This window comes from Pinus tabuliformis, chromosome J (genome assembly GCF_031772625.1).
Source record: "Pinus tabuliformis cultivar Carrire ecotype Pingquan chromosome J, CPIR1, whole genome shotgun sequence".
NCBI classification, from domain to species: Eukaryota; Viridiplantae; Streptophyta; class Pinopsida; order Pinales; family Pinaceae; genus Pinus; species Pinus tabuliformis.
This window is the reverse complement of record NC_142295.1, coordinates 1,508,057,101-1,508,083,833: the sequence shown is the minus strand read 5'-3', so window position 1 is coordinate 1,508,083,833 and position 26,733 is coordinate 1,508,057,101. Positions and strand designations below refer to the sequence as shown.

The following is a 26,733-nucleotide window of genomic DNA, read 5'->3' as shown; positions in this document are numbered from 1 at the left end:
CCAATATCCCAATAAGACCATCCTCATGGATGTGGTGGTGGCTGACATCCCACCAAAATATGGTATGCTCCTGTCAAGATCATGGGGAGCAAAGCTCCAAGGATCCCTTCAACTAGACCTCTCCTATGCTACTATTTCAGTCTTTGGGCAACCAAAGAGATTGTACAGAGAAACACTCATGAAATATGTGGTAAGTAGTGAGAGTAAGCCTGAAAATTTTCCCATTTACTCAATCCATTCTGATATGGATTCCTTTATTTTGTTTAATGACAATACAAATTCTCCAACTGATGATGAGCCTTTGGCTCTAGAACAACAAACACAAATCAACGAAGAATCGGTTGCACATACCCATGAGACTGTCACAATAATTAATGCAACCAGCATCCTAGAACAACCTCCCCAAACAGAAATTTCAAATCTGCCCGCTGCAAGAATGACTGAAACTCTCAGTACTAAACACCAGCAAGAAATCACATGGTATTTAGAGTTTGATGGCTCGGTCAACAAGTTAGGAGCAGGGGCAGGTGTATGGATTCACAATACACATAACAATCATGCGGAAGGTCATGCCTACAGACTGAATTTCAAATGCACAAATAACATGGCAGAATATGAGGCTCTGCTTTTAGGCCTTAAACTGCTCAAAGCTCTAGGAGCTGCAAAAGTGTCTATTTTAGGGGACTCTGACTTAATCATACAGCAGATGAAAGGTAATTTCGTAACCAATGACAATAGAATGAGGGCCTATAGGACTGCTGCCACTAATATACTTAATGCATTCACAGAATTCAAGCTGGCCAAGATTTCAAGAGAGCATAACATTCATGCACACAGCCTAGCCACCTTTGCTAGTACATGTAAGCTTCCTTTTGAGCCAAACCATCACTTTACTGCCGAAATAAAACATAGGCCTGCTGTCCCAAATAACGTTAAAGACTGGCAAGTTTTTGAAAATGATGCCCAGATCAACAATTGCCTCACCCTTGAGCAAGAGTTTTCGAATATCAACATTGACATGGATGCTATGAACAATGTCCAACAGCAAACAAATGAAAATCAGCAGGCTGTAACAGCTGCAACAGCCAAACAAATCCTAAACCCCACTGCTTTTGACAAAACAAACATAGAACGGTTAAAACAAATGCATTTGGAAGAAATTGCCAAAACAAGGCAGAGATCATTGACTTAAAGGACAATTTTCTGCATGCTGGCCTAACCCCATTAGAAGACATGTTTGACGCTAATGATGTTCCCAGAAAGCCAAAACTACAACCATTGAACGCTGCTATAGAAGAACACAACATTGGGACAGCAGAGAATCCCAAAATGATCAAATTGTCCAAAAATTTACCACCCAATCAAAAGCCCAAGTACATTGATTTGTTTAAAAAGTTCCAAGATGTATTTGCTTGGAGTTATGAGGACTTGAAGTCCTATGACACTTCAATAATTCAACACACCATTCCCTTAAAACCAAACCAGAAACCTTTCAAACAGAAACTTAGAAGAATTAACCCTATGCTTCTTCCCATGATTGAGAAGGAAGTAAAGAGGATGTTTGAAGCAGGCGTAATAGCACCCATCAGATTTTCTGAATGGGTATCCAATCTGGTTCCCACAAGAAAGAAGACAGGTGAGATTAGATTCTGTGTAGATCTGAGAAATTTAAACCAAGTCTCTCTAAAAGACCACTATCCTTTGCCCAAGATGGATCACATCCTACAAAGAGTAGTGGGGTCATCTAGAATCTCTTTGCTAGATGGCTTTTCAGGTTTCAATCAAATACTTGTTCACCCGGATGACCAAGACAAGACAGCCTTTACCACACCGTGGGGAACATTTAAGTATGTTAAGATGCCATTCGGACTTAAAAACGCTGGTGCTACCTTTCAAAGAGCAATGGATATTGCTTTTGCCAAAGAAATACATGACTTCCTAGTTGTCTATCTGGATGATCTCACCCCATTTTCCAAATCCGATGAAGAACACCTCAAGCACTTGAGGCAAATATTCATAACATGTAGGAAATATGGCATTTCCTTAAATCCCAAGAAGTCCCTATTTGGCCTTGAAGAAGGCAAACTACTTGGCCACATCATATCAAAAGATGGGATTAGAATAGATCCTGAAAGAATCCAAGCCATCCTCCAAATCCCTTATCCCAGAAACATAAAAGAGCTGCAAGCATTCCTTGGAAAAATCAACTTCTTAAGAAGATTTATCCCAAATCTAGCTGAACTGATACGACTATTAAACAATATGTTAAAAAAGGATGCCAAGGTAAAATGGTCTCTTGAAACCAAGCAAGCATTTGAGAGTATCAAAACGGCCTTAACCCAAACCCCTGTCCTCACCAGCCCACAATTTGACAAAGATTTTATCATTTTTTCTTTTGCATTTGATCATACTATAGCTACTATCCTTTTGCAAAAGGATGAACAGAGAGCTGAGAAGCCGATTGCATTTTTTAGCCAAGCCTTAAGAGACGCCCCTTTGAAGTACCCAATCATGGAAAAGCAGGCCTATGCGCTCGTTAAGGCCATCAAGGATTTCAGAGTGTACATTTTATATTCACATGTGATTTCCTATGTCCCAAGTGCTGTTGTAAAAGACATACTAACCCAAGAGGGATTAGAAGGCAAAAGAGGCAAGTGGATAGCAAACATCCTTGAGTATGACATAGAAATAAAACCAACCAAGCTGATAAAGGGACAAGGTTTAGCCAAACTGATGTCCGAAACAAACTTTCAAGCCTTAGACATTAACCAACTGGACAATGAACAGGAGCTGGCGACTCCACAGATTAGTGAGACCTTTTTGCAATCTCCATGGTATGCTGATATATGTTTTGTACTGTTAAACCTGTTTGCTCCCCCAGGACTGTCCAGAACCAAGAAAAGATTTTTGAGAATGAAAGCTTTAAAGTTTTGTGTCATAAATGGTGCATTATTCTGGAGAAATCATGAAGGTATATTGCTTAATTGTTTAACCATGAGTGAAACTAACAATGTCATGAAAGAATTCCATGCAGGTGACTGTGGAGGACATCTATACTGGAAGTCCACTGCTGATAAAATCTTAAGAGCTGGTTTCTATTGGCCCTCTCTTTTTGCAGATGTAAAGAAGTTTGCCATGTCATGTCACAAATGCCAAATCTTTGAGGGCAAAAGAAAGTTGTTGCCCCTGCCCCTGAAACCCATCTCAACCGAAAAGCCTTTTCAACAATGGGGTCTTGACTTCATTGGAGAAATCCATCCCTCTTCCTCTGGCCAGCACAAATGGATCCTAACAGCCACCGACTATTTCACTAAATGGGTTGAAGCCGTCCCCTGCAGGCAAGCCAATGACACCATCATCATCCAATTTCTTGAGTGCAATATCCTTTCTAGATTTGGCTGCCCTGAGAAAATTATCACTGACAACGCTGCTGCCTTCAAATCCAAAAAGATGGTTAGTTTTTGCCACAAATTTCATATTACCTTGGGCCACTCTACAGCCTATTACCCTCAAGGCAATGGCTTGGCCAAATCATCTAACAAAAGCCTCATCAACATCATAAAGAAAGTGCTAGAAGAGAACAAGAAGAACTGGCACAAAAAGTTGGTAAATGCCCTATGGGCAGACAGACTTTCAAGCAAGAAATCCATTGGAATGAGCCCTTATGAGCTGGTATATGGCATGGAAGCCAGATTTCCATCATCCCTGGGCATTCCTACTATCAGATTGTTACAGGAAATTCAGGCTGAACCAAATGACATTCAAAGAAGGATTAATCAGACCATTCATCTTCAGCAAACCAGAGAAAAAGTTTATGACAGAGCTCAAATTTTGCAAGAAAAACTCAAAAAGATGTTTGATAAGAGAGTTAAAGCTGAGGATTTCTACATTGGTGACAAAGTTCTAAGGTGGGACTCACGAAGAGAAGACAAGGGCAAACATGCCAAGTTTGATTTTTTATGGAAGGGACCATTCGTTATTTCTGCTGTTCAGGGAAATAACACTTATTTTCTCAAGTCTGTAGAGGATAGTTCTGCTGAAGAAGGCCCTGTCAATGGCCGTATGCTGAAACATTACCATGATCCCTTTTAAGGGATACAATGCAGCTTTGTATGTATCTTTTGTACAGTCATATTTGTATATATCAACGTTTTGTTTTATTTTTCTGAATGTTAGAGGAGCAGCAATAAATCTTGTGAAGACACAGCCAATACAAGTGTTCCAGTTTTAAAAGCTCTGTCTCTGTACTAATTTCGACAAAACAGCAAGAGTGGCACAATCACATAACAGCAATTCATGATAAAGGGGAGTTGTTTACAATCTTCAGTCGAAAATATCAAAACAGAGGAGTATTTTAGTTCATATCAGCACCCTTGGTCAAAGCAAAAGTAAAGCAAACACATCAGTTTTTGATCCATGTTTTGAGAATGTTTCAAAGGCAATGCTCAAGCAACATTCTACATAATAGCAAGCACGCAAAAGAAAGCAGGCAGTGCTATGCATTTCACAATATTTCAGTTAAGGAGAAGGATGTTCATATTACAAAGTTTCAATTATCTAACAGCCAGCATAAAGAAACTCCTTCAGTCCACAGCAACCACAGAAGATCAAGGCAGTCTGACCTGCTGTTCTTGGCTTTTCACAAGGAAAAGCCATCCCCAAGTGGAGCCACTGTTAGCCTCCTATTGCGACAGGTGTTCATTTTTCATGATTGACATTTTACATGCCAAATATGTCATACTTTGCATACTGCAATGTTCCATATTTCCAGAAGAGACCAAAGAAGAAGCCATGAAGTGTGCTAGTCTAAATGCCACTGCTAAGTTCCAAATTTTGGTGACTTAACCATTTTTAAAAGAATGTTCTATAAAAGGGAAGGCCAAACAGCTTAATCTTGGCCTCCCTAGGTTTCAATTTCCTGTTTTAGAAAATAGAAAATGATATCTATCCAAACAGCTTAATCTTGGCAGATCTATAGATAGGTAGAGAATCAAAGGAGCCCAACTGCTTAATCTGGGCCTTTGGCAGAAATAAGTATAGACTTAGATAGGAGAACAGAAAAAACAAAAAATTGTAAAGCTGGGTCTGCAAGTCTAAGTGCACCCACCAAAAGAAGAAAAAATGGTAGGAAAGTAGGCTGGGTAGGCAGTTTTCGAGGTTGCAGAATGATGATCCATGATCAATTTTATGGTTCTAAGTGTTATATCTTTTCAGATCACAATCGGGATGCAGTTTTTCATCTGGAAGAACTCAAACTGGACATAACTAACTCCCCTCTCTTCTTATTCCCCAAATCACTCACTAATTTTCCCAAAGAGGTCAAGATCTGCTTGAGCCTCTTAGTCTCATCATGTTCCATAACATTGGCCTTGGTGAAGATTTGCCTCACTCAAGGATTTCCATTCTTCTTTTACAAAGTTCTATTTCCCCAAAATAGCCTAAGGTTCCTTACCTTAGCGCTCTCTCATCATCTTCATATTAACCACTAACTCTATTATGTAAATCCCTATCTGTTTTTCCCTTCCCCTACTAAATCTATGTTAATAACTCCCCTATGTACATACCTCACCTCATAGCACTATAGCTATGTATTTTTCAATTCTGGGACACAGTAGTCCACCTGGGACTATTGTGAACCCATCCGTGTCATGAAATTGGGATTGGTCTAAACCTCTGGTTAGACCAAGAACCTTTACCCACCTCGTTGTCCTCAAAACCCTATAACTTTACCCCTCCGCATTCATTTGCACAAAGATAATGTTTAAAGTGTTATTAAACATTAAATTTTGTTCTCCCCCGCTTGTATAAACCCACAAAACCAAAGTATAAACCCTCCCCGCGGCGTTTATGAAGATCCGAATATTCGCGCGCCCGTCCATTATTCCCCCGCCGATTCACCTGTTCCGTCCACCGTCGGATCGGGCCCTCCCCATCCGACGGCTCTCAGCGATTTCGGAGGCGCCCCGCTGCTCGGCCGTTAGCTTCCGATGGCGAGGCGGTTTCTCTGCCGTACTAAAGACACTTGTCCACTTTCTATTGCATCGGAAGGGCTCTGACGGATACCGCCCTCGTACAGAAGGTGGTCCGATGAAACCGCTTTCCGCCTTCTATATACGCGCCCCATGTCACTTATCCAGTTCTACGTGTCTGCCTCGTCACCACGCCACGTTATCTGCACCACATCGGCCTCCTGCCGAGTCATCCTGCCACGTCATCCACCGTACATGCTGACGTCACCCTGCTGATGTCATCCTGCCACGTCATCCACCGTACATGCTGACGTCATCCTGCCACGTCAACGGTCATCCATTGTACCATGGTCCCACCCGCTGATGTCATGCTGACGTCATCATCAATTTCAAGGCGAAAGGCGAAAATCGTTCTTAGGAAGCCCGAATTCAAATTTCGAGGCAGTTTTTCAGGCGCGAATCGCGCATGGCTACGGGAAAAGGGCCGAAGTGGAAAGCCCCTTATTGCGCAGCCCCCAGCAAGCCCAAAAAGGCGTCGAATGACCCGTTTTTCTTCGCGAGGCATACAGAAAGGATCAAAAGACAATTCTAAAGGAAACAGAGGGCCGAACAGCGACCATTAAGTTTTGATTTGACCCACAGCGAAAGAGACAACCGGCCCGATTCGTTCGTCAAAGAGTATCAGAGGAAGGATGAAGCGGCAAAGAGTATCAGTTAAATTTTTTAATGAAAATCTTCAGTTCCCAAAGCAGGTCAACATTGAATGGCCTCCAACAAAGTCAAATCAGGAGGTGGAAGCCCATCCCAGCTCTCAAATCACAGTTAAAGCACTTAAAGCCACCGAACTACAATGGAGCAGAAGTCCATGCACAGTTATTGCAAAAGCACTGCACCGAGCCACCAAGGACAACGCATTAATTCAGTTTTGATACGGCTGCCCTCAGCACAGCCCATAGATATTTTCTTGCATTTATTTCTGATAGGTTTAGGTTAAAGTAATCTTTTACTTTCAGACCTGTTTAGGTCACAGCTGTAATAAACAATTTTGGAGAGTTTTCCCTATATATACCACCCTCTGTATTGTTTCAAGGGTTGGTCGATTGATAACTTTTCATTAGAGACTCGCACTGTATGTCTGAGACTTTTTCTGTAATCAAAGATTGCTGAAGAGATTGAAGGAATGACTGTCTGATGTGTTGTTAATGGTCTCTGGAGACTAAATGATGGAATTCTTGTGCTGCAACATGAATCAATAAGTGCTTCTTACCTCTATTTTCATTTTTCACCATCTAAATAGCAAAAAGAAAGATTGGCTTAGAACTTGTTTAACTGAACTCTAGGCTCAATTTCTGTTGTTTCTTTATGTTTTCATCTAAAATGAATTGGACATGAATATGAATTCCCCGTGGCTCATATTTACCCTAATTCACATGTGTTTGACAGTTATCTAGGGATTCTTCACTTCCCTTAGATAGAGCTCATCCGCCCTTGTGTTAAACTGACTGAGAGATTCTTAATTGCCTCTCCTTCCTTAGTATTCTTTACATCCTTTAGACTTTGAAAATTGCTCTGTGTACAGCTACCTTGCTCCTTATTCCTCCTGTGACCAAGAAAACGCACCAGCAGTTTTACTCCTTGACTCCATGCCCAATGGTTTAAAACTTTCAGACTATACCTGCCTCTTTACCTGAAAACATCAATCTTCCCACCAAAACACAAACAAAACCCTAGAACTCAATAGCTAGCCTAAAATCATCATCAACAGAGCTAAATCAGAAAGAGAGAGCCCTCTCTGATTGCAAGTGGGCTAGAACCTGCAGTCCAAAGTTGGTTTGTGGTTACCTCGGCCGTATCCCTTTACTCCAACCTGAGGGACAACCTGAGTGATAACAAAGTGTTCACCTGGTTCCGACACTTCAAAGCCTTGATCGAAAACCAATCCAAGAAGAAAACCAAGCTATTGAGGACTGATAATGGGACCGAGTACGAATCTAATGAATTTCAAGATTATTGCAGAGAAGTTGGCATTAAGAGGGAGACTACAACGCCATACACCCTTGAGCAGAATGGTGTCGCTGAAAGGAAGAATCGCTCTATTGTAGAAGCAATCTGTGCCATGCTTCATGATCAAGGTCTTCTGAAGTTCCTATGAGCTGAAGCTACAAATACTGTCGTGTATGTTCAAAACTGATACCCTCATCAAGCATTGGACTCCAAGACTCTCCAAGAAATGTTCACTGGTAAGAAACCCGATGTCTCTCATTTTAAAATTTTTGGAAGTCCCATATATTTTCATATGCCGAAAGAGAAAAGAAGCAAATTGGGTGCATCTGGGAAGAAAGGAATCTTTGTGGGCTATAGTGAAAATTCTAAGGGATATAGAATTTATGTAGCTAGTCAAAAGGAAGTTAAGTCATGATGTCACCTTCGACGAAGATATGGCCCTCAGGAAGATCAGCAACCTTCCCCTATCCGAAGGAAGGACAAATAAGCTGACACTGGAAATCAGGGTGCAAAAGAAGACGAAACGATGCCTGATGTTGATGAAGCTATGGATCCTATTGATGCTCCTCCTCATGAGCCCTCCTCCTCCAAAAGGAGACCCTCATGGATTAGGGAGACTCTCGAAGATGCCGAGAGACACTATTATGAATATAATTCATAACAAATGACATAAATAAAATTAATGTAAATATTAAATAATTAAATATTAATTAGGTTAAATAGTCATTAAGTTAGGTGAAAAGGCATGTCTAAAAGACATGCCCATTCACGAAAGGTCACCTGCTGGGATATAAAAGCAGGGCTTCATTGTAACATTCAAATCATCTTAAACAATTATATATATTAATAAATTATTATTAAAATACCTCTCGTGTATTTTTTAACTATTAAACCTCCAAGCTATTAGTTTTCATACTTCAGCCATAGTTTTTATGTTACAGTGGTATCAGAGCCATGGCACACGATATAATCATGTGGGCCTTGGAACATAGTTCGTCGCACAATGTGCCATTACGTTCATATCCTGATTACGTTGAACAGTTTAGTATTCAAGAAGCATTTCAGCATTTGAAAAAATCAATTGCAGAAGTTAAAGCATGTCGAGAGGAAAATGTGGAAGAAGAAAATGAAGAAGAATTCGATCAAAATGTTGATCTTAATGGCAATGAAAATGATCTAGATGAAGATGATGTGGATGAGGACTATCTCGAAAAACAAGAAGATGAACAATATCATAACAACGAGGAAGATGCTAAAGAAGACATTAATGATGATGAAGAATCACTACATTCTACAGAAGATCAGAAAAAGGTTATGTCAATTTCAGATTATGATAAGAATGAAGATGATCTTCAAGATTATAATGGTAAAGATAACTGTAATGATGCTTTTCAGCAGCAACCAGCAAGGCCGCCTTTAGTAGGAAGGTCATGTCAACCATTAAATTGGATGAAGATTTGTAATTCTAATCTTTCATTACCTCAAGACCTGGGTTACAGTGGTTACACCTTCATGGCAAATATAACAAATGATTCAGCTACACTAAGTGATCAGCAACCACAGTCTCCAGACATTAAGGGTTTTTTAGTAGGTGTAAGGCCAACACTCCTAAGTACCTATGATGTAGAGTATGAAGGAAATCCATTTGAGGGTTTTGTTGGGATGATAATGAAAACTGGAGATGAGAAGTCTGAAAATTCTGTCTTAGGTGGATATTGTCAAGAGTACAGTGACGACTGTGACAGTGATGAGGATAGTGATGGAATGCCCACCAACAGAGACTCAAATGTCAACCATAATAATTATAGAGATGAAAAGCCCACACTCAGAGAATCTCAAACCAGCACCAAGAGTTATAAAATTGAAATACCCAAGCCCATTAAAGATGGGGAAACCAGTAGACAGAAAAGTTCATGTAGAGGTGGAAAACTCATACACAAAATCCTTGCAAACTGGTGGAAAAATAGAGGTAAAGATGAATCATCGATTCATCGATCTGTTGAGACCAACCAGAAAAAGTGGGACAGTCAATCTCCGCAGAGTAATTCTGAAATCAACCACGAGAAACCTAAAAAAATATATGAAGTCAGGCCCAAAGTTAACAACCGTGTGAATTGTTGTAGTCTCGTGTACGATCCAGATCAAGACTTGTTGTTTATATATCTGAAAATGTTTACAAAGAAATACTATCCAACTGCCTAGGGAGTCTATGGCGAGGGCATCGAAACTCTGGTCAGAAGTATGGCACTTGTCGGGCACCTTCAACACGAAAAAACCCTGTTCATGGACATGTTGATCGAGCAAACCCATCATATCGCGACAGTTGATGTTAACAGCAAGAAGCACCCGCGGTATACTGATACCATGTCTCTCGTTTTGGAAGCAATCCCAATTCTTATCTCGGAAGGACTCCAGGCCAAGTTAATTTTCCCGACGAGGTGACTACAGCTCTCAAACTCGCAGACAGAGCCGTCTTTGTCGTTGACGATGCGTACGATGTGATGGTAAATTACTAAATACAGAGAGGTTTGTGCGTGTTCAATTAGTAAAAAGAAGTACGATGATTAAGACCTCGTCCAAATCATCGTGTGGCATCTCCTACTATCATAGTCTTCAACCAAACAGCGCTATAAAATTTGACGAATCGCTTATCGCTTTTCCACCAACTAGCTCACTAAGCCTTCAACTAAACCACGCAACATGTCCGGGGAAGCCTACGTCGTTTCTTTCATCTGCGGTGACCTGCGGTTCCATTGTGGTGGGCTCTGCGGTGATATCCGCACGAAGGGTCGACGGTCAAACAGTAAGTGACCATTCGGCACGTGACTGTTCAGTAACGTGACCGTTCAGTGAATTGATTAAAAGACTATGTTATGGTATGATATAACATAGGTATAGATTAATCATATAAAAACTATATATACATATATATAATCTATATATATTATATATATATATTATATATATATATATATATATATATATATATATATATATAATATATATATATATATATATATAAGTTAATTTAATAAATAAAAAATCCATGGAAATAGTACTGATAAGCTACATGACGAATCGATGACCAGATGTAAAACATCGAGATGACAGACACTAATAAATCTTTGAGGACAAAGCTTCTGAAGGAAGGGGCTATGTTATGAATATAATTTATAACAAATGACATAAATAAAATTAATGTAAATACTAAATAATTAAGTATTAATTAGGTTTAATAGTCATTAAGTTAGGTGAAAAGGCATGTCTAATAGACATGCCCATTCATGAAAGGTCACCTGCTGGAGTATAAAAGCAGGGCCTCATTGTAACATTCAAATCATCTTATATCATCTTATACAATTATATATATTAATAAATCATTATTAAAATACCTCTCGTGTATTTTTTAACTATTAAACCTCCAAGCTATCAGTTTTCATACTTCAGCCATAGTTTTTATGCTACAGACACATTGCACCAAAAGGGACTTTCTGTGAAAGCAAGAAGACGAACAGGTATCAAGGATATTTGACCGCCATGAGCACTATCATTCAAAATGAGCCTTCATCATTCGAAGAAGCCGTGAAGCATCAAGTATGGAAGGATGCTATGAATTAAGAATACGAGTCAATTATGAAGAATGATGTCTGGGATGTGGTCCCTAGACCCCAGGACAAATTGGTTGTCACCTCTAAGTGGCTTTACAAAATCAAGCATGGAGCTGATGGAAGTGCAGACCCTCTCATTCACAAATGTAAGAGGGAGTTGGCTTCTGAATTTGAGAAGAAGTACCTAGGATCGATGCACTATTTCCTAGGGTTGGAGGTCTGGCAAAAGCCCGGTGAAATTTTCCTCTCTCAAGGAAAATATGTTGTGAAGATATTGGAAATATTTGGGATGGTGGACTGCAAGCCTGTGACTACCCCGATGGAACTTAACTTTAAGAAGTTATGTGGCAGTGATGCTGGACCTGAATTCGGAAATGCGTCTGAGTATCGTCAACTCATAGGAGCATTGATGTGCTTGGTGAACTCTCGTCCGGATATATGTTTTGCAATTAAGACATTGAGCCAATATATGGTTGAGCTCCATCATAAACATTGGATTGGTGCCAAGAATCTTTTGAGATATCTTCGGGGCACCAATCACTCATGGACTAAGATACACTGCCAGAGATGTGAGGCTACATGGTTATTCTGATTGGGCCAGTAGTGTGGTGGATCGCAAGAGCACTTCTGGATGTTGTTTTTCTTTGGGTTCTGCTTCGATATCCTATATAAGCAAGAAGCAGAAATCGATTGCCTTGAGCACCACCGAGGCCGAATACATAGCTGCTAGTATGGCCTCCTATGAAGCTGTCTGGTTGAGGACGCTCTTCAGTGAGTTGTTTGGACATGTGTTGGATACCATCGTGATCCTCTGCGACAACCAAAGTGGGATCCGATCATCAAAGAATCATGTGTTTCATGATTGCTCCAAGCATATAGAAATCAGGTACCACTTTATCCAAGATATGGTGCAACGAGGAGCAATAAGGCTCCATCACATTGGGACTGATGAGTAGGTCATCAATATTCTGACAAAGCCCCCCGGGAAGGTCAAGTTCTTGGCCTTCTAAGAACAACTTGGAGTCGTGGAGAGACCCTCTTATGAGGGTCCAGTATGAGATGGACATTGAGCTTTGGGAGCTCCGAGGGGCTTGGGGTACTTCTTGGAGCGACAAGCAACCGTAGGGTGAGTGGTTCAGCCTTCCCCTACGATACCCCTTGGCGACATGTAGGCAGCATGAGTGGTTCATCCTTCTCCTGCCAAGACATCCTACCCATGCAGTCTAGGACTCATGGGAAGTACCTCTCATATGGACAATAAGTAGGGAAATGAGGATAGGGACCATAGTACTATCGATGGATGCATCGTGTACTACCGTACTCCCTATGCTAGGATGACCGATATTGATCTGGGATCAATTGGAACTGACTTCGAGTCAGTTAAAGTGGTATGAGACACTCTTTTGATTAGAAATGATTTCGGGTCAGTAAGAGTGGTATGACACACTCTCCTTTAATTGGGACTGACTTCGGGTCAGTAGAAAATGGTATGATACATTCTCAATCACTTCTTCTTCTTCATAGTTTAGCAGCGCAGAGTGCAGAGCAGTGCATTGATGGCAGAGATAGTACAGATTGGTAGATGGATTAGCATATGGAGTTCTCCCTAGTTGAGAGGGAGTGTTAAAATTGGCAACTAGGGCCAAACTCCACATGGGTCGTCTTATTTATGACAGATGATATTTTTCTCGGATTCCTCTATCCGAGAGGCGTAGGATTGATCTAAAGATCATCCTATTCTGACATGTACAAATGAAGTTATGAATTTAATTTGATTAGGGTCAAATTGTCAAGGTCGGCCAGCAAACTTATGTAGGCTCAGAAGCCCAATAGTCACGTCTATTCATCCTCAACGTTGCATATAAATAGAAGGTGACATAGCCTCATTTGGACACACTCATCTTCACACTTCTCTCTCTCTCCTCATTGATTGGGTACAGATTTCTGGGCCTCTCTCTCTCCACACATCCGAAATTTTAAGAGGCCAAAATTTCAAGGGAGTGAAATTTCAAGAGGTCGAAATTTTAGACCAAGCGTTGACCAGCATGCGTTGACCTCCTTTGACTGTGTTTTTGTGAGGGCTATCTCTGTTTGGGCAGGCTGCATTTCTGGACACATAAATCGAGGCTAAACGTTGATTGTAGCTAGGGCTGACTGCAGGTGGGTTGTTTGACCAGACTTTGACTAGGCTGAATTTCACTGTTTTGAGGGAATGTTTTATCTTGCTATTTGGAGGCCGAAATTGACTGAAGTTGATCGCTTTGCTGAGGATCAAATCTGCCCTGTTGACCAACGTTGACTTAGACCGCATTTCTGGGCATAGAAATCGAGGCTAAACGTTAACTGTTGTCTAGTGTTGACTATAGCTAAGGCTGACCGCAGGTGGGCTTTTTGACCAGACTTTGACTAGGCTGAATTTCACTGTTTTGAGGGTTGTTTTATCTTGCTATTTGAGGCCAAAGTTGACTAAAGTTGACCTATTTGCTGAGGGTCAAATCTGCCCTGTTGACCAGCGTTGACTTTTCTGGTTAGGGCTCTTTTGTTGTTTTTATAAATTATCAAATTTGTAAATTGTACTATCTCTCTCTGTTGAACTATTGAAGACTTAAAGAAGACTTGACCAAGGGTTTCCCCACATTGGGGTTTGTCCTTGGTTGGTGCCACATCTTATGTCCTCTTGTCTTGGCTTGTCTTCTATTGTTTATGTTTTTGTTCTATATGCATTTTACTATCATGTTGATGTGATTGCTAATCTGAATATTGGTACTGGGCTAATAAAGAAATTGAAATTGCTCTAAAGCATAGAACATACCAGTGTTGCCTAAAATTAACAAAGAAGCCCTACAATCAGTGGTATTTTTTCTTTAGAATCAATGGAGGCAATCCCAATCTGAAAGAGCAGAAGCAGTGAAAAGGTTGGTTGTTGATCATGAATGGTGAGATAGGGTGGAGTACCTCTTGGCATTTATTAAGCCAATTGTGGATTTGCTCTGCATGTTTAACACAGATATGCCTAATTTGGGAGAGGTGTATGAGGGCATTGACTCCATGATAGAGAAGATAAGGGTGGTTATAAATGCCAAGAAGAATAACCCATATGAAGTCTCTTACAAAGAAGTAAAAGTTATATTGACCAAAAGGTGGAACAATATGACCACCCGATTGCACCCTTTGGCCTATGCAGTGAATCCAAAATATTATTCTGCAGGGTTGCTAAGCGATCCAGAATGAATCGCACCATACAAAGGCCCAGAAGTCCCACAAGGATTTAAGAAAGCTTTTAGAAAGCTAATTGTAGATCCTGAAATTAGGATTCGGATTCATTCAGAGTTTTCTCATTTTGTAGGATCAAAGGATTTGGGTGTTGTTATTGATGCTGTGCGGGACAAGACCTGATTAAGTCCAATTGATTGGTGGAACTACTATGGTGAGGAACTTCCACATATCAAAAAATTGGCCATCAAGATCTTATCATAGGTTGCTAGTTCCTCTTCAGCATAAATGAACCAGAGTACATATGGCTTCATCCATCCGATGAAGCGAAACAGATTGGGCTCCAAGAAGGCTAAGGAACTAGGGTGTGTTCATTGGAACCTTCACCTTATGTCTCACAAGAGTGAAAAATACAAATTTGGGTCCACCAAATTATGGGATGTGGAACCAATGTTGTCTGACTTGGATATGACGTTGAATGCCATGTCTCATATGACTTTGTTTGATGAGGAGGCACCAATAGTTGGATCTTCAAGTGGACATGGTAGCAATGCTCCCACTCCTAGATAGGATGTGGATACTAATTACATGGATGAAAACATATTTAATGATATGTAAATGTAATTTATGATGATGTTTTAAACTTTTGAATAAAGAACATTGAATACCATTATATGCCATATAATAGTAGACCATTCATCATAGTTTGTTTTGTACTAGTGTGTGCATTACTAATTTTGGTGATGATGTTGTCATGTTGATGTTGAAATTTGAAATAGTAACTTGATGATATGTTGAATGTTATAGTAATCACTAATGATGATGACAATGTTTATGTTGAATTCATGATGATGATTATGTATTTTTAGAAATAGAATCTAGATTCTAAAAGGTGTGTGTGTGTGTGTCATTTCCTTGCCATATTGTATCTGGATTTTTAAAAAATTTGCCGTATCCGTTTCAAACCCCGTATCTGTATCCATTTCAGTGCAACTTAGTCTAAATACACAATCTCTTTATATGCCTTGCCAATATTTTGGTCTACAATTGAAAAATCTCAAAAGGTATGCATTTTGAGCTCTAAATGCACTCCAAACGTTTCATAGTTGAAAGCCCTCAATCACAATCCTACACATCAAATGAAATGAGGAAGTCCAATGCAAAGAGACCAATTTTCTCTTGTATTTTTACCACCCATGTAAACAATACAAAGTTGGCAAGTTAGGAGAAACTCGGAAAGTTTTGGTCAAACTTATCACGTCTGATCAAATTCATTAAGCTTAAGCAAAACTCAATGAGTAAGAACATTTTATCATGGCTTAAAAAATAAGGGGGCCAAGTTAACCCATACCACTGCCCCCCACCCCAAAATTCAATAATTTTCAGCAAGTCCTTTAATTCTGCAGCATTGTAACCTAGGTTGCAGGAAATGCAACCCCCTCTCATACCAACTGTGTTTCAGTATAGAAACATCAAAATGCGCTTGAAGCATGTTTCAAGTAGGGTGAAATGCATTTCACAGCTTTGAAATGTGTTTCACACCTCTTAAAACCTAGATAACCGGATTCGTCCTATAGGCCCCACGAATCCCAAATCCATCGTGTCCGACACGATTCTCTCGAGATTCGTGTCCAAAAACCATGACACGTCATGTCCTATTTTGACACGTCGAATCCGACTGCGTGTCACGATTTTGGCAGCATGTCCTGTTTTCCAGGACTCATTAGGCGGCAAAAGTGACCTGCACGGGTATGAAAAGGCCGCATTTGGTCATTACAGCCACGCATATTTTCATTTGGCAAGTGTTTTGGCAGTTTAATGATCAAGTCTAGGCCCTAGTATTGATATGCTATTCATGGTAATGGGACATTCTCCTTAATCTTCATTTTCATCCTTTTACTTAAATTTTTAACATTACCATGAAATGACTCAGGATGTTTGAGAGTGGTTCCGGCCTCATTGGATTTCATATGGAGAAAGTACAATTTTAGATTTCATTCAAAAATCCAGCAGACTTATCAGTTTTTCAGGATTTTAGGATTGGGGGATTGCAATGTTTCCATTGAATGTTGTCATGTATTAGGGTATGGAACTCGTATTTAATCAAGAGCACCAATCCCTCTATGTACCTTGATGTTAGTGACATTGGTTGTCGAACTCCTGTATCATGACCCTCCTAAAAATGTACGCATCACTCAAACAAAATCTTGACTTGACATGTTATGCTTGTTCTATCTTATGTTAATGCTTAAAGGGTGATATTAATGACAAAGATCCCTATACAGATACAGAGGTAATGACAAAGATACCTCTGGATATTAATGCTTAGAGGGTGATATTAATGACAAAGATCTTGATTTTCCAACAAGACTAAAAAATTAGACATTTCTCGTGGTGGCAAGAGGGCCAAGCATAAGAAATAGATAATAGATTGACATGTATTTGAATTTTGTATGTACTATGCATGCTAATAGCTATAGATGAAGAACTATATTTGAAATCAATAAATTTGTATCATTAATTAAAATTTGTGTAAGAAATATCTAATTTTTAATATATATATATATATATATATATATATATATATATATATATATAAAATAATATATAACGAATCCTACATGTCCTGTTCCGGGGGGTCAACGTGTCCGAATCCGACACCACGAATCCCGAATCCCCGTGTCAGGTGACTTAGCTTAAAACATGTTTCAGGTGTCATACAGCGCATTTTGCTGGCTGTACAGCATGTCTCAGCAACACGTGTGGGCCAAATGCAGATTATTTATATAAATAAAAACAATAATTTATGAGTGTGGCAGCCTAATATTCAACCCTAGGGCCCTACTACTGTTGTGTAATTAACAGTAATGTTAAGAATATGCTATGTAATTAATGGTATGTTAAATTCTTAACGTAAAAAGATGAGATCATCCCTAAATCTTCAATATTACAATTAATTGTTTTAGGTTGTTTGAGAGTGTTTCCAACCTCACTAGATTACATATGGAGAAAGTAGAAATTTAGATCCCACTCAAAATCCAGAAGACTTAACAGACTTTAGGATTTCAGGATTGGGGGAATTGCAACATTTCCATTGGATTCTGTCATGTATGACAGTATATACTATATAGCTAGCATTTAATAAAGAGCACCAAGCCCTCTATGTTCATTGATGTTCGTGGCATTGATTGTTGAAGTCCTCTATCATGACCCTAGTAAAAATGTACCTATCACTCAAACAAAATCAGGATGACATGTCAAACTTTTTCTATCTTATTTTAATGCTTAGAGGGTGATATTGTGTTAAGGATCCCAATATAGGCAATGATTTCTAAGATATGTAGGTATTTGTTGTAGCATGATTTTCTTGGGCCTTGGGCCATGGCACTTGCTCATTTATTCATGAATCTGTATCTGTATTCTAAATTAAAAAGTAAAACTTAAATGCTTTCTTGCTAAGTTTCAGTATAATTTTCTTGTGTATATATATAACATGTTTCCCTGTTTCCTGATTTTTGGGGGTTCACGTTTCCAGCACATTCCTGTTTCAGATACGTGTTTCCATTTCCCCATACCATGCAACTTAGGTTGTAACTGAGATCTCAGGATATTCAAGCTGCACCCACAACTATATGTCCACTTCAAATTAATGCCAAATGTCCAATATCAGAAGCACCATATTCCTATGAAGTACAGCTGGTAGACAACCAAGGAATACAAGGAACACTGATCATTACCCATGTTATAAGAGAGACCATGTCTATTAGAAAGACATGAAAATGTAATGATAGAAATATATACCCAAACAAGTCTTAGCTATGATAGCACAGAAGAGCCACCAACCACTTCCATGAACAAATTGGAAAGCATATGGGTGTACCCTATTATGAACTTGCCATAAACTTCAAAGCCGAAAAGATCAAATATTGGTGGTAGTAAGCAAATCACATGGAAACATTCACTCCTTCCAGAAAATATCAAAAAACAAATGACATAGTGAAACTACTATTCGTCAAGATTTTCTCCATATATGCCTTGTCAAAGAATATTGCACACAATACAAATAACAAACATGTGAAATTCATAAAAATGTCTCTTCAAGGCACTCTACACTCACAATAGAAATATCATAAGCTACTTCAAATCATAAGCCCTCACAAGAGACTCCAGGCTTATTAAGGACAATGAGTTCCAAAACGAGGTAAAATGCATTACACCCCTGCATAAGAATTCATGATAAAAAATAGAGAGCCAAATGCATCTTTAAAACAATAAAGGACAGCTTGATAAATGGATAAATATTTTTTGTTGACACCTAATCTTCATGATTGGGTGAATTTTATGTAAATAATTAAATTAGGAATGTGAACAGTCATCGGGAGATGAACTGAACAGTCACTCCCTATTGTATATAACAATGACCTACCTATGTAATAATACACGAATCAGTTTTTGTTTTGCGGAGTTACTGCCTGCCTGACATGGTATCAGAGCCAGCTCCTTTTTTTAACCTTTGTGTCTTTGTAACTCCTGGTCTGCTCCACTACTCCCCATATAATTCAGCCACTGATTACCTGCATTCTGTCTGCTATCCCTGCGCTGTACCTGCACTCTCTGCCTGACATAGTACCTGCGCTCTGCTCCATATTCCATTACCTGCTCCATACAGTACGCTGCCCTACTGCTACGTTACCTGCGCCCTGCTCCATACAGTAAGCTGCCCTACCATTGACTGCTGCTACGTTACCCTGCTGCGTTTGTATCCTTCTGGCGTCGCTTCCCTTTCCACTGTTAGGATTTGTTTGAGGCACCAACCGTTTACGACCCTTGGCTCGCCTCCGCTTGATCACTCTTCTTCCAGCAGGAGTCCGCATCCGTAATCGGAATCCATGGGTTCGAGCTCTTGACTTAAGGGACCTAGATCTCTTAGCGCAGCCAAGTGCAGCCTTACCTGCTCTTACCATTACTGCTGCGTTGTGTCTCCTTGACTGCGCAGAGGTCTTGTGTTGTGTCTCCTTGACTGCGCAGAAGCCGAACTGAAGAAAGACGTGTTCAACCCCAGACGAGCAGCATTCAATTTGATGATTTGGAAATCCGTGATGGTCAAACATTGGAAGACAGTAACAATTGGGAGAAGCACACGGCTGTTTTAAATACTTTGATTGAAATGGCCCAGTACTTAAGAAGATGTAGGAGGAAGTCTAAAGACATGTATTTATACGGCCTCGGCCTCTTCCAATGGCGCGCAATTAGCTGCCTCGCTTGATCAAAGCCAAGAGCCATCTCCAATCACGCCTGGGTGCTTCTTTATATGGTAATGTCATATGTCATATGTAATATAATGGGCGTATATTACATTTAAATCGTTGAAGTGATATGTAATATGTAAATATATTACATTTAAAACGTTGAAGTGATATGTGATATGTAAATATATTACATTGAAGTGATATGTAATACATAATATTTGAATGAAAGCTGGATGCTTTTATCAAACATTGGAGGGATTTGAAGAAAATAAGTTTGGAGAAAATATATTGCATAAAGTTGTAGCGTGAAGTATTGACGTACATATTGGTATATGAGGAAGAGATTTGAAATCTTTTGAGAATGCCCTTTTGAGTACAATTTTATTGTATATTGGCAGAAGTATTTTTCTATCAGCAAAAGTATTTTGTTTTACAGAATGCATTCGATCATATCCATGGTGGGAATAGTTCTCACTGGCAAGGAGAACTATCCTGAATGGTCCCGGATGATAAAACACACCCTCATTTTCAATGAGTTGTGGAAAGGAGTGTGTGTCGGAGAAGGAGACAATGACCCAGTACAGCCTACATCAGACAAAGAGCTCGTCATTTGGGAAAACAAGAACAACAAAGCTTATGCATTAATCGCAGCATCTGTGAATGAAGAGGTGAGTCGCCATATTTCATCATATTCAACTGCCTTTGAAGCTTTACAAAAGCTGAAATAACTCTATGACTCACATTCTGCACTTGAAGTTGTTCAACTTATGATTAAACTCTTCACTCTTGAACTGCAAAATAAAGATCCTCTTGCTCTTGCATCTGAAGTAAAGTCTATAATGCATGATATCAATTCCACTAAGGTTGAGCTGGATATTCCTCTTATTGCTTTTCTCAAGGCACTTTATCCTACTTATTCCAATTATCTTGAGTCATTGCAAGCAAATGGAAATCTCAAATATATAGCCTTTGACTCTCTTGTGAAAAAGTTTGCTGAAAGAGAGAAAGCTTTTGGAAAGAAGACAGCCCCTGAATCTTCTGAAGAGACTGTGTGCCTTGCTCATAAAGAAAAGCATCCTGCTCAAGATTCTACAAGAGGAAGAGGTGGACGAAGAGGAAGAGGAAGATATTTCAGAGGCAGGGGGGGCAGACATTCTCAAGGAGAAAAGGCAGATCTGCACTACATTCGCTGCAAAAGAAATGGATCACGTGATGCCTCTACATGCAAGCTACCATGGGACAAAATTGAGCAGAAAAGAAATCAACAGAAAGGTAAAACTGATGATAAGACAAAGGTAAAGCACCTGAATCCGCTCACTATGTTGAGGCACAATTTAACATTGGAGTAAATGAAGATTTGTTTAATGCTTCACTTGCTTTCTAGAAAAATGATTGGTTGCTTGATTCAGGAGCAACCTGTCACATGACTCATAGAAAAGATTTTTTTGAAGATTTTACTGACAATGTTGATGGAGCAGTATACTTTGCAGATCAATCAAAAATCAAGCCATCAGGGCTTGGCACAATCAGGCTTAAACTGCCTGGTCTTTCAGACTTTCTTCTGGATCATGTCCTATATCTCCCACAGCTCAAGAGAAACTTGTTGTCCTTGGTCCACATCCGCCAGCAAGGTCACTCCATTCATATGTTTGATAGCAAGCTTGAGGTAAGAAAAGCATCTGACCACTCACTTGTCATGAGGGGAATAGAAGAAGAAAGGCTTCTCAAACTGCAAGGACATCTGCTCATGCACAACATTTCTCATACAATTCTCATCATGAAGAAGGTACACTTCCATCAAGTTTATTATGGCATGCTAGATTCGAACATTTGAACTATGACAGTGTCCGCTTATTGAAGAAAAATGGTGTTGCTGGTTTGCCTACAATTCCTAGAAAACTTAAGCAATGTGATGCTTGCATTCTAAACAATTTTTTCATGATTCACATTCAAGAGCACATAGGAAGCTTGAACTCATTCATTCAGATTTACGTGTTCCAATGCCTGTTCCTTCTGCAAATGGAAATAAATATATCATGACATTTATTGATGACTACACCAGAATGTGTTGGGTTTATTTATTGAAGAACAAATCTGATGATTTTCAAACATTCAAGAATTTTCATAAATGGATTGAAAATGATGCACAATCTCATATTGGGTCTATTCGCACTAATAATGGAAAAGAATATAAATCAAATGAATTTGAAAACTATCTTCGCCAACATGGGATCAAACATCAAACAATTGTGCCTTATAATCCCCAACAGAATGGTGTAGCTGAAAGAATGAATAGAACAATCTTGAATATGGTACGATCCATGCTTTTCTTCAAAAATGTAAAGATAATGTTTTGGGCTGATGCTGTTCTATGTGCTGCATATATAAAGAATAGATGTCCATCTAATGCTATAAGAAACAAGACTCCTTATGAATTGTGGTATGGACATGTTCCTTCGGTAAAACATCTCAGGGTCTTTGGTTCCACCTGTTATGCTTTGATACCAAAGGTACATAGAAACAAACTTAGTGCTAGAAGTCGTAAGTGTATCTTCCTGGGGTATTCAAACACCTCCAAAGCATACCGCCTCTATGATGAAGTAAATAAAAAGTTTGTTGTATCTAGAGATGTAATTTTTCTTGAATCATCCAAATCTGACAATGTTGTTGAGCGGCAATTTGATCGCTTGGATAGATTCGCAAAAACAAAATCATTTCAAGAATTTGATAATCAGATTCCACATCTTGAAGGGGGAATTCCTATTCTAGATCAACATGTGGAATCTTCTTCTGAAGAACACTCTCCCCCGTATGAAACTCCAACAACGGATAATGCTTTAAGTGATGTAATTGATAGAATTGGGAGACTCAATCTTGATTCAGTCCCAACTCAATCAACAGAGCAGCCTGGACCATCTCAGAAAGGTCCCCCAAAGTGGCTGACGAAGACACTTGAAAGTGTTCATCCTGATGAAATTGGAAAAACAGGAACCAGAAATTCAAACTGACAAAATGGAGGTGATGTAGATGACTCTAATTCACCTGTTGATATGGATGTTTATTATGATTGTGAATTGAACTTGTCTACAGATTTTGAACCAACTTCCTTCAAAGAAGTTGCTTCTCATGATGAATGGAAAGAAGCGATGCAAAAGGAGTATGATGCCCTCATAAAGAATGGCACTTGGAAGCTGGTTGATCCTCCATTTGGAACCAAACCAATTGGCTGCAAGTGGGTCTACAAGAACAAGTATAAAGTTGATGGCTCACTTGACAAGCACAAAGCTAGGCTTGTGGCAAAAGGTTTTGCACAGAAGGAAGGGGTCGATTATGAGGAGACTTTTGCCCCCACAGCAAAATGGGCTACCATCCGGACACTCTTTGCACTAGCAGCTCAGAACGGTTGAAAAGTCCATCAAATGGATGTAAAAACTGCCTTCTTAAATGGAGATCTAAAAGAGAATGTTTTTATGTCCCAGCCTGAAGGATTTGCTGTGAAAGGACATGAACATAAAGTATGGAAACTTGTGAAGTCCTTGTATGGCCTCAAACAAGCACCGCGAGCCTGGTATGAAAAACTAACTGAGCATCTTCTGAAACTCAATTTCAAACATTTTGATCTTCATGATGCAACTTTATTTGTCAAGAAAGTTGGCAAAACAGTTGTATATCTTGTGGTATATGTAGATGATCTTTTGATGACAGGGAACAATGAAAGCTACATTGCATCCATAAAGAAGGAATTGGGGAAAAGTTTTGAAATGACTGATTTGGGCTATGTTCATTACTATCTTGGCATTGAAGTAACCCAACATCCAAAGTCCATATTTCTTTCTCAAAAGAAATATATTGGAGAACTGTTGAACAGGTTTGGCATGACAGAGTGCAATCCTCTCACTACTCCAATGGAGCAAAACTTAAAGCTCACATCTATTGAATGAAAAGAATTTGAGGATGCAACAAAGTATAGACAGCTTGTAGGAAGCCTCAACTACCTAACTACAACCAGACCAAACATTTCGTTTGCTGTTGGAATCCTCTCCAGGTTTATGCAAAATCCTTGTGAGGGACATTGGTCTGCTGCTAAAAGAGTTCTAAGGTACTTGAAGGGAACTCAAGACTTTGGAATCAAGTATACACAGGTGGACGACTTCAGTTTGATTGGATACTCTGATTCAGACTTCGATGGAGACAAAAAAACTAGGGTATCAACTTCAGGATATGCTATGAGTCTTGGATCAGGAGCTGTCTCCTAGAGATCACGCAAACAATCAGTTCCAGCAGATTCCACAACAAAAGCAGAATACGTGGCAGCAGCTGAAGCAACAAAAGAAATTGTGTGGCTCAGGAAAATTCTTGAAGCTTTGCAGGTAAAACAAGTACAATCAACTCCACTCATGATTGACAACACCTCTGCAATAAAATTGGCCAAGAACCCAAAGTTCCATGATCGAACGAAGCATATCAATACTAAATATCATCTGATTCGACATCATGTTGAGGCCAAAACAATCCATCTCCGTCATTGTTCCACAAATGAGCAAATTGCAGACATCTTCACCAAAGCACTTGGAAGGGAAAAGCTTGAACGATTCAGAATGATGCTTGGACTCACCAACATCCCTTCAGATTAAGGGGGGGAATGTTGACACCTAATCTTCATGATTGGGTGAATTTTATGTAAATAATTAAATTAGGAATGTGAACAGTCATCGGGAGATGAACTGAACAGTCACTCCCTATTGTATATAACAATGACCTACCTATGGAATAATACACGAATCAGTTTTTGTTTTGTGGAGTTACTGCCTGGCCTGACATTTTTCATAAGAGTAAAACTAATGAACACTAAATAAAAAAGTGAGCGTACTTGAAACGGTTTGCATATCAATAGCAAACCATACCATTATTAACAGTGTTCCACGGGGACGCGTCCCCCAGGGTGGGGTGCGCGCACCCCTCGTACCCCACGCACCCGGGACGGGGAGACTCTTGGGGGTGCGTTTCCCCACGTCCCCCTTTTGGGGAGACTCGGGGAGACGCAAGGGGGTGCGTTTCCCCAATGTGGGAGACTCGACTCCCCGAAAGGGGTACTTCTGGGCGTCCCCCCCAAAAATGGGGTTCTTCTGGGCGTCCCCCCGAAAATGGGGTTCTTCTGGGCGTCCCCCCTTCATTTTTGTCTAATTACCCTTTATAAACCAAAAAAAAAATATAAAAAAATGAAAATTAATTTATTAAAAAAACATAAAAAATAAAAATAAACTAAATTAACAATTACAAATAAAAAATTACATGAACAAGTTAGGGTTAACTCCACTTTTCAAGTTTTCATTCTGCCGCCATTCATTATGCTCTTACCTCAACGCATTTTTTTCTTCCATCTGCTCTCACTGCGCCCACGAGAGCTTCAGCGCATCCTCACTCTTCTCCACGCAGCGGCTTGCTGTTAGCACTTAGCAGTCGTTGCCCAACAGGTGTTGGCAAAACAGAATTAGCTAAGGCTCTTGCATCCTATTTATTTAATACTGATGAAGCTCTAGTGAGGATTGACATGAGTGAATACATGGAGAAGCATGCAGTTTCAAGGCTAATTGGAGCACCACCAGGGTATGTGGGTTATGAATAAGGGGGACAGTTGACTGAGTCTATATGTAGAAGGCCTTATGCAATTATTCTGTTTGATGAAATTGAGAAGGCACATACAGATGCCTTCAATATTCTACTTCAGATTTTAGATGACGGAAGGGTCACTGATTCTCAGGGTCGAACTGTAAGCTTCACCAACACTGTCATTATTATGACTTCAAACATTGGTTCTCAGTACATTCTAAGTAGGCTTGATGATGAACCTAGCTCAAAAGAGGAACTGTATGAGAGAATGAAGAACAGGGTTATGGAAGTGGCTCAAACGACATTCCGCCCTGAGTTCATGAATCGCATTGATGAGTATATTGTTTTCCAACCTCTAGACCGTGAACAAATTAAGAGCATTGTAAGATTACAGGTATGTGGTTCATCTATCGTCATTCTTTTAGTGAAAACCAAAGCGAAATAGCGGAGGTTGGTCAGATATATTAGAAGTTAATTTATTTATAACTTTTTGATTTAATCATATAGAAACAACTGTTTGGAATATATGTTAGTTTCAGTTATTATTTTGGTTTTCAATGTAAATTATAGAATGATGTAAATTATAGAATGATGATTGATGAATGATAATTGATATGGATCAATGTACATTGTATTTGAATATTTGAATTTCATATTGAATTTTATTATTGAATCTTATGGTATTGAATCTTGATGAATAGCATTATTGAACAATGAATATGAACATGAAAATTTCAAAATTATATACATATATATAAATTTATAATATATATAATTAAAAATTATATTATATATACCTCGACGTCTCCCTGTCTCCCCTAAATTTCCCTAAAATTTCAGGGTTCTCCCACACGTCCCCTTTGTGCGTCTCCCCGCACCCGCGTCTCCCCGTCCCGGAGACTTGGTGGAACATTGATTATTAATAGCAATACATAGTACATACTGCCATCAATAGAAAACCAGCTTCATATGAATAGCAGCCTCCCCAAAAAAACTGTGAGGGATAACCGAAGCACAAATACATAAGTTTTAGGCAGACATTTGTTGCTCATCGATACAATTCTATCCTTCATTTTAAAA

The 26,733-nt window shown here is 39.4% G+C and overlaps 1 protein-coding gene across 2 annotated transcripts in view; it reads right to left on the bottom strand.

Moving 5' to 3' along the window:
• Positions 1 to 26,733, bottom strand: part of THO1 (nuclear matrix protein-like protein) — a 368,535-nt gene that overhangs the window by 297,811 nt on the left and 43,991 nt on the right. The gene's annotated exons all lie outside the window — the stretch shown is intronic.